Here is a 9,517-nt window from a genome sequence, read left to right as displayed (position 1 = left end):
GCTCGGTCCATTTAGGGATGGACTGCTTGGCCAGCCTCGGCTGTTGTTTCAATCAAAGAGCTTCCACGCCGCATGGACCATCCAACTCGAGGGCCTGCCGCCTGGCCCTTACCCAGCAGAGCGAAGGCCAAGCGGCCCTGCAACTAGCGCCCCCCAGTGGTCTGACCGAAGCGCATTTCCGCAGCAGCTCGGAACAACTGTTCCGAGGGGTGCTGCTGCCAGGCTCCGGCACCCCTGCTTCTTGCTGAGCCTCTCTCCTTCCGGGGAGACTGCTGGGCCCACCCGTGCGACTGCACCTCTCCGCCCCTCCAGCGAGCCCTCCGGCCCAGTCGGGCGGGCTCCTTCCTCTAGCAGGCTCCCTCCCGTAGCAGGCTCCCGAGAGGGAGGGGTGTGCGAAGGTTGTCAGTCGAGGAGACGGCACGGGCTCCCAAACCCCACCCTGTCAGCAGGTGCAGCTACCTGGTTGATACTGCCAGTAGCATATGCTTGTCTCAAAGATTAAGTCATGCACGTGTAAGTACACATTGCCGGTACAGTGAAACTGCGAATGGCTCATTAAATCCGTTATGGTTCCTTTGATCGCTCCATATGTTACTTGGAGAACTGTGGTTATTCTAGAGCTAATACATGCCGACGGGCGCTGACCTCCCGGGAGGCGTGCATTTATCAGACCAAGACCAATCCGGGCTCGCCCGGCAGCTTTGGTGACTCTAGATAACCTTGGGCCGATCGGACGTCTCCGTGACGGCGACGATACATTTGGATGTCTGCCCTATCAACTTTCGATGGTACTTTCTGTGCCTACCATTGTGACCAGGGGTAACGGGTATTCATGTTTCGATTCCAGGAAGGGAGCCTGAGAAACTGCTACAACATCCAAGGAAGGTAGCAGGCACGCAAATTACCAACTCCCGACTCGGGCAGGTAGTGATAAAAAATAACAATATAGGACTCTTTTGAGGCTCTGTAATTGGAATGAGTTCACTATAAATCCTTTAACAAGGATCCATTGGAGGGCAAGTCTGGTGCCAGCAGCCACAGTAATTCCAGCTCCAATAGTGTATATTAAAGTTGCTGCAGTTAAAAATCTCGTAGTTGGATCTTGGGATTCCACATCCGCATCCCCTTGATGCTCTTGACTGAGTGTCCTTGGGGTCCGAAGCGTTTACTTTGAAAAAGTTAGTGTTCAAAGCAGGCCGGTCACCTGAATACTTCAGCTAGGAATAATGGAATAGGACTCCGGTTCTATTTTGTTGGTTTTCGGAACTCGCACCATGATTAAGTGGGACGGCCAGGAGCATTCGTATTGTGCCACTAGAGGTGAAATTCTTGGACCGGCGCAAGACGAACCAAAGTTAAAGCAGTTGCCATGAATGTTTTCATTAATCAAGAATGAAAGTTGGAGGTTCGAAGACGATCAGATATTGTTGTAGTTCCGACCATAAACGATGCCGACTAGCGATCAGGCGGCGGTATCCACATGATCTGCCAAGCAGCTTCCGGAAAACCAGTCTTTGGTTTCCGGGGGGAGTATGGTTGCAAAGCTGAAACTTAAAGGAATTGACGGAAGGGCACCACCAGGAGTGGAGCATGTGGCTTAATTTGACTCAACACAGGAAACCTCACCCGGCCCGGACACGGAAAGGATTGACAGATTGATAGCTCTTTCTCGATTCAGTGGGTGGTGGTGCATGGCCGTTCTTAGTTGGTGAAGCGATTTGTCTGGTTAATTCCGATAACCGACAAGACTCCTCCATGCTAACTAGTTAACGCGACCCCCAGCGGTTGTCGTCCAACTCCTTAGAGAAACAAGTGGCATTCAGCCATGCGAGATCGAGCAATAACAGGTCTGTGATGCCCTTAGATATCCGGGGCTGCACGCACGCTACACTGAATGGATTAGCGTGTGTCTACCCTTCGCAAACAGGTGCGGGTAACCCGCTGAACCCCGTTCATGATAGGGATTGGGGATTGCAATTATTTCCCATGAACGAGGAATTCCCAGTAAGTGCGGCTCATACACTTGCATTGATTAAGTCCCTGCCCTTGGTACACACCGCCCGTCGCTACTACTGATTGGATGGTTTAGTGAGATCCTCGGATCAGCCCCAACGGGTTTGACAACTGCCCTGGTGGAGCGGCGAGTAGACGATCAAACTTGGCTATCTAGAGGAAGTAAAAGTCGTAACAAGGTTTCCGTAGGTGAACCTGCGGAAGGATCATTAATGGTGGAGCGGCCCGAACGACGGATGAGCTAGCCTGAAACCCTCGGCCGCCACCTGCAAGCACACAATAGGCACAGGGCCCAGCCCTGCACTCATGCGCCCGGGAAGGCAAAGTGGTCCATGGCCGTATGGGGCGCTTGGGTGCCCCTGGTGACCCCATTTTCCTGTCCCAACACAGTACCCCTGAAAGCTTGGTTGTCCAAGCCTCTGCGTCCCTGAGCGCATTCCCTTCCGCACCTCCGAACAGGGAATCCAAGAAACTGGAGCAGTTTGGGAAGAAGATTTTCTCTTCCGCCAGTTCAGGGCTACGGTCTGTGAACACCGCATGCCTCTTAGGCCGTTATTCCCACTCTGTGTGGGATATGGTGACGCAGGTGCTGCCTCAGTGTCCATTGGAGGCCCAGACGGTGCTCTCCCAAGCTATTGCTGAGGGGAGAGATGCAGCCACGTTCACAATTTGTTGTGGCCTTGACACTGCCGACTCACTGGGCAGAGCGATTTCCACAACAGTGGCGCTACGCAGTCACGCCTGGCTGAGGACCACTGGCTTTACTGGGAATGTCCGGAACACTCTGATGGACATGCCTTTTGATGACACTCGCCTTTTTGGCGACAAGACAGATAGTGCGTTGGAGTGCTTTAAGAACTCATGGGCTAAGGCCAAGTCCTTGGGCCTTTCGGCCATGCGCACTACTTCGGCGTCTGCTTTTCACTCCTTTTGTGGCCAAGAAAGGGGCACCCAAACATGTTCATTTCAAAGCCACAGGCCTGCACAGCAACAGTCTCAGCTCAGCCGCAGACGTGGGACCCGCCGAGGTGGGCACGGGGCCAGCGGGCAGGTCAGTACACAACCTCCCCTGCCACCACTGCTGCCAAACCTTCCTAGTCCGGTGTCTCAGGCCCATCATACGCCAGTGGGCAGCAGCCTTCGCCATCAACTCCCCCACTGGTGCATCATCACTTCGGACAGGTGAGTTTTGCAGATAGTCCAAAGGGGATACTCCCTCTTCTTTGAGACTATCCCTCCAGCCATGCCACCTCAGTACCACCGCATGTCAGAGGATCACTTGGCACTTCTCAAGCAGCAAGTTGTAAATTGTAAATTGATACTTGTATAGCGCACTACCCACCCGCAAGGGTCTCAAGGCGCTTGTACGAATACCGCTGTGGAACCCATCCTGGCTTTCCCTGTGAGGTGTCCACTCCTGGGCACCCCCAAGGTGGAGGCCAGGCATCCTTAGCGTTATGGGGGCCGTTGTGGAGATTAAGCAAGCTATTGCCCAGAGTTGCAGAGTGGGACTCCATGAACGGAATAGGCACCGAGGCGAGAATTATCAGGTCCGTGGAATTTTGAGCCCAAGACCCGCCGAAGCGGGGAATTGAACCCTGGTCACGGGCTAGACCTCTGCATCAGGGTCTGCCGCTCTAACCATTGAGCCACACTTCTCCACCTGCAACCCTCTTGACCAAGGGGGTCATTGAGCGTGTTCCGACGCCAGAAGTAGGTTGTGGTTGTTACTCTCACTACTTCCTGGTTCCAAAGAAGGACAAGGGCCAGCGTCCTATCTTAAACTTTTGAAACGTCAATCGCGAAGTTCAAGATGCTCACACTTGCTCAGGTCTTGTCTGCTCTGGACCCGCAAGACTGGATGGTAGCGTTGGACTTGCAGGATGCTTGTTTCATTATCCCTGTCCTGCCAGCCAACCGGCGTTACCTGCGGTTCACGGTAGGCCACGAGCACTTTCAGTTCACCAAGCGCCCTTATGGCTGTACCAGCGCCCCTCGGGTGTTCACGAAAGTGATGGCGGTGGTCACAGCTCATCTGCGCAGATGAGGGGTTTCAGTCTTCCCATATCCCGACGTCGTCTCCCACGTCCAGACTACGGCCGACCTCCTGCATTTGCTGGGGTTCTCCATCAACGTGCCGAAGTCACACCTGATCCGCTCTCAGAAGCTCCTCTTCATCGGAGCGGTTATGGACATGGAGCAGTTTCGGGTCTATCCTTCAGAGCAGCGAGTCTGGGACATTCGGGCTATGACTCCGATCTTTAGGCCCTTGTCCTGGGTTTGTCAGGATGACCTTGAGGCTGCTGGGCCTCAGGGCCTCCTGCATCTTGCTGATCAATCATGCCAGATGGCATATGCGGGCTCTGCAGTGGGACTTGAAGTTCCAGTGGGCGCAGCATCAGGGGAACCTGTCCGACTACCTTCAGATCTCGGAGGGCACTGCACAACAGTTGCAGTGGTGGCTCACGGACCACCATTGGGTCAGCGGCAGATCCCTCTCCCTTCCCCAACCGGAGTGCACAGTGGTGATGGATGAGTCCCTCCCGTGATGGGGAGGACACATGGGAGAGGTGGAGATTTGAGGCCTCTGGTCTCTGGCGGAGTCCAGGCTCCATATCAACCTTCTGGAGCTCCGGGCGATCCTACTTGCACTGAAGGCATTCCTTCCCTGCCTCAAAGGGAGAGTGGTGCAGGTGTTCACAGAAAGCACCACCGCCATGTGGTACTGCAACAAGCAAGGTGGGATGGGCTGTGGACCCTATGGATGGAGGCTCTGCGTCTCTGGACATGGCTGGAACATCAAGGCATTTCCTTGGTGGTTCAACACTTGGCGGGTTCTTTGAACGCCAGGGCAGACAAACTCAGCCGCAGGTGCATGATGGATCATGAATGGCGTCTTCACTCGGAGGTGGTGCAAGGTCTCTTTTAACAGTGGGGAGAGCCTTGGTTTGATCTATTCGCCACCGAAGAGAACGCGCAATGTCAGCAGTTCTGCGCGATGGAATTTCCAACGCGGCACTCACTCGGCTACGCTTTTTATCGCGAGTGGAGTTACGGTCTATTGTACGCCTTTCCGCCTATACCAGTTCTACCCAGAGTGTGGAAGAAGGTCAAGCTATTCAGTATGAGCGTGGATCCCCCGACCCGACTGCCTCTTCGGGAGGATCTTTTGTCGCAGCAGCAGGGGGCGGTCCTCCACCCGAACCTGTCCAGCCTCCACCTCCTTGTGTGGAGATTGAGCAGCGACAATTAATTCCATTTGACTTTCCTCCTGAAGTCTGTGTTGTCATTCTCGCAGCCAGGTGTCCATCCACTACATCGGTATACGCCTGCAGGTGGAACAAATTTGTGGCATGGTGCACAGCGAAGGCGGTGGATCCCTTTTCTGCCCCTCTTTCAGACATCCTTTTGTTCCTTCTTTCTTTAGCCCAGCAGGGCTCTGCTCTGGGCACTATTAAGTGCTACCTTTCTACAATTTCAGCCTTTCTCAGGATACCTGATCAGCCCTCTCTTTTTAAGTCCCCTGTTGTAAATAGATTTCTCAAAGGCATTACTCACCTTTTCCCTCCTATTCCATTTGTAATTCCGCAGTGGGACTTAAATCTGGTTCTTACTTATTTGTTGTGCGCTCCCTTTGAGCCGCTTCACAACTGTCCTCTTAGATTACTGACTTTAAAGGCTGCTTTCCTGGTTGCCATCACCTCCACTAGGTGCGTGAATGAGCTCCAGGCTCTTTCCTGTAAACCTCATTTTCTGCCTGTCCATCCGGACAAGGTTGGGCTCAGGACCCGTCTATCCTTTCTGCCAAAGGTTGTCACTGCCTTTCACATCGGGCAGACCATCACTTTGCCCACCTTCTTTCCTCCTCCTCATGTTAATGTTATGTTAATGTTATGGGGGATTTGTAAAGCGCGCGGCTACTCCTAAGAGTGTCCCGGCGCTGAGAAGTCCACCTTGAAAAGAGAGACCCTTGTCACTCACAATCCAACACAGCTTCATTATTTATGGAACAGCCAGGTCTTAAGTTGGCGTCTAAAGCTAAGGAGCTCTGGTTCTTGTCTGAGGGAAAGAGGCAACGAGTTCCATAGTCTGCCCACTACCACCTGGAAGGAGTGTCCCCCCTATCTGGTCCGGAAGAATTCTGGCACCAATAACAGATGTTGGGCTGTTGACCTCAATTCCTGGCTGGGATACAGGGCGTAATTCTCTTTCTGATGTACTGAGCCCCACTATTATGAAGAGCCTTAAAGGCCAGCACTAGAGACTTGAAGTCAATCCTATTTTTCACTGATAGCCAGTGAAGAGTTTTCAAATGACTCGCCATGTGGGTCCTAGGCCTAACCAAAGAGATCACTCTGGCTGCTACATTTTGCGCAACCTGTAGGTGGCCCAATAAATAATTCGGGATGCCCAGATATTATACATTAGCATAATCCAGCCTAGACATAATCAAGGCTTGGACTACCGCCTTCTAAGGGAGAGTGGCAGCATTGGTAAAAAGTTCCTCATCATTTTTAGGAGCCTAAAACACGTGCCAGCCACAGATAGAACCTGCGACTTCGTAGAAAGATCCGAATCAAGCATGACTCCGAGGTTCTTCACAATGGTGACAGGACTGGATGGAGAAGGTTGATCCCGGGGCCACCCATTCCGCCATTCATCACCCAGGGTGTGTCCAAAAAAGATAATTTCAGTTTTGGCGGAATTGCACGACAGTTGGTTCAGTCGAAAACAATCAAACACTTCAGTCAGGCATTGGTGTATTAAACTTTTATTTAGCGGCTCATCCTTTTCATACGTGAACAATAGTTGGGAATCATCGGCGTAGGTTATAACCTTTGCCCTGAGTTTCTCCGCTAGAGGTGCTAGTGGTGCCATATAAATATTAAAAAGAAATGAGCCCTGAGGCACTCCAACATTCAGCGAAGGAATATCAGCTGAAAAAGGTGGAGACCAGACAGATTGCTGACGGCCTTCCAAAAAAGAAGAAAACCACCCAAGAACCGTGCCCCCAAAGCCACATTCCCTAAGTTTCTATAGGAGCCATCCGTGGGGCACGGTATCAAAAGCCACCAAAACGTCCAGCAGTATTAAAACTGCCTTACCTCTATCAAGGGTGGCTTTAATACTTTCAGTGACTTCCAGTAAGGCCGTTTCAGTGCTATATTTTGCTCTAAAACCCGATTGACTGGGATGGAGAGCATTAGTGGCCTCAATGAAGTATGTGATCACCACATTCACATACTTCTCCAACGCCTTGGCAAAGAAAGGAAGCAGTGTTATGGGCCTATAGTTACTAACTTCAGCTGGGTCAGCTGAGGGTTTCTTCAGAAGGGGTAGGATTTTACCCTGTTTCCACCTCGCTGGGACTTTTCCATCGGACAAGGAAAGGTTCAGGACTTGATTAACAGCTGGATTTAATCCTCAGCAACAGATGCTACTATTTTCCCAGGGCAGGGATCCGTAGGCGACCCAGATTTAAAAGCCTTCATGATGGTAAGTGAGGTATCCAGAGTAACAGGAGGAAACCCTGAAAGTATTACCTCCCTGGAGTATTCTTTAGGGTCTGGCACATCATCCTGATTCAAGCTGGTGGGCATATCAAATGTGTCTTGGATGAACTTTATCTTATTTAAGAAAAATTTAGCAATCTGATTAGTCCATTCACGGGGTGGGAGTACAAAGACTCTGGGTAACATTGGGGGAGACAAAGTCTTTCACAATCTTAAATAGTTCCCCGATACTGTTTCTGGCGTGATCAATTTTTGTAGCCAGGAAGCTTTTTTTCTCATCACACACTTTTATATAGTGCGCGTTTAGTGCCTGTTTCTAGGTGTCTTTACTTAAATGGGTCAAAACTTTTCTTCCATAAGCGCTCCAAGCATTTACAAGCACTTTTACTTTTCCTCAACGCCTCGGTAAACCAAGGATTGAAGTATTGCCCCTTGCAGCCCTACGCATCTTTGGGGGAGCAAGATGCAATGCCCAATTCTGCAGCCAACTTTCCAGAGCGAATGTCAGTCTTCTAGGGACCCGTCCACAAGAATAGGATGATGGCCTAATATTTCTGCAAGAGAATCGGGCGTGATTAGCTTAAAGGATCTAAATTCTTTTGCTTGTTGAATACTGTGAGACCGGGCCCTATTTAGCTCTTTTTTCAGCCAAAACGTAAGCAATATATATAAATAATAGGGAGGGGGTTATCTAAGTCAATATTACATGTTGAAAAAATCTGGTCCAAAATGTGGCCCTTTTCATGAGTGGGAGTCATCACATACGGAGCCATGCTAAAAATATTCAAAGATTTTCATAACTTTTTGGTCTCTGGGTCTTTCTTTCGGTCAAAATGAAAATTAAAGTCCCCGAGGACCATGCATTGACTGAATCTAGTAGCGATGGGTGCTATGGCATGGCCAATAGACTGTAGGAAGCGACCGGACGGTCCTGGTGTTCTATATATAATCGCCCTGGCAACTGACTGGTGGGTGGAGACTGACAGATGGAATCCTAAGCCTTCCGCTACCTCCAGGTCAGTAACGGGTATAGCTGAGCAACGGAGAGAGTTCTTGTATATAATTGCTACCCCCCACCTTTATTACCTATTCTGTCTTTCCTGATTATGATATAATCGGGGGTATAGCGTTAGCGAGAGTAGGATTGGATCCCTCTTGTAGCCAGGTTTCAGTAATAAACAGATCATCCGGCTTGGCTTCCACAAGGAGATCATGAAGTTGAAATTCATGTTTCCTCATAGACCTGGCATTATTCAGAATAGCTTTAAAATTTTCCCTGGTCACATCATTCAAGGGAGTTTGTGACCCGAGGGTACGGTCATTTCCCCCAGAGACCAATCCCTCACCACCTCTAGGGCCTGCCTTCCATTTGCAGATGTTACATAGCAATTGGTCAGAGTCAGCAGATGATTTTGTTAATGTGCAACACATTGCCTGACTGCCAATCGTCTTCAGGCTGTCTCTACTATATTTAAGCCTAGGAGTGCTCTTACCTCCATTTCTTCAAGTAAAATGAGCAGCATTTCCGGGACGCTGACGGGCTTGCCTTTGGCGCGCCAGCCCGCTGCATCCCTCTTTAAGCGCTCTAGAGCAACTAGACCGCCCCACAGGAGGTAAAATGGCAGCTCGGGGGTGTCGGCAGAAACAGTCTACACCCCAGTTCGAGCCCCGCCAGCCACCAAGTACCAATCCCCAATTCAAATTCCCACAAATTAAAAATAGTAACAGTAATTTCTAAAAACGATTTTAATTTTGAAAGAACGTGTGCAAAATGAGCAAGGTGCTGTGAGCAGGAGCGAGAAGGCAGCGTCTGCTCTAGTCAAGGGTCGAGCGCGCTAGCGCAGTGTCCCTCTTTAAGCCCTCCAGAGTAACTAGACCGCCCCACAGGAGGAAAAATAGCAGCTCGGGAGTGTTGGCAGAAACAGTGTATACCCCAGTTCGAACCCCTCCAGCCACCAAGTACCAACCCCCAATTCAAATTCCCACAAATT

At 50.7% G+C, this 9,517-nt stretch overlaps 1 pseudogene; it reads left to right on the top strand.

The window, feature by feature from the left end:
* Positions 1–456: 456 nt before the first annotated feature.
* LOC144825429 (18S ribosomal RNA) lies at positions 457–2,225 on the top strand (annotated as a pseudogene).
* The last annotated feature ends 7,292 nt before the right edge of the window (positions 2,226–9,517 follow it).

This window comes from Lissotriton helveticus, chromosome 3_1 (assembly GCF_964261635.1).
Source record: "Lissotriton helveticus chromosome 3_1, aLisHel1.1, whole genome shotgun sequence".
Taxonomy (NCBI): domain Eukaryota; kingdom Metazoa; phylum Chordata; class Amphibia; order Caudata; family Salamandridae; genus Lissotriton; species Lissotriton helveticus.
This window is presented reverse-complemented; position numbering and strand designations above follow the sequence as displayed.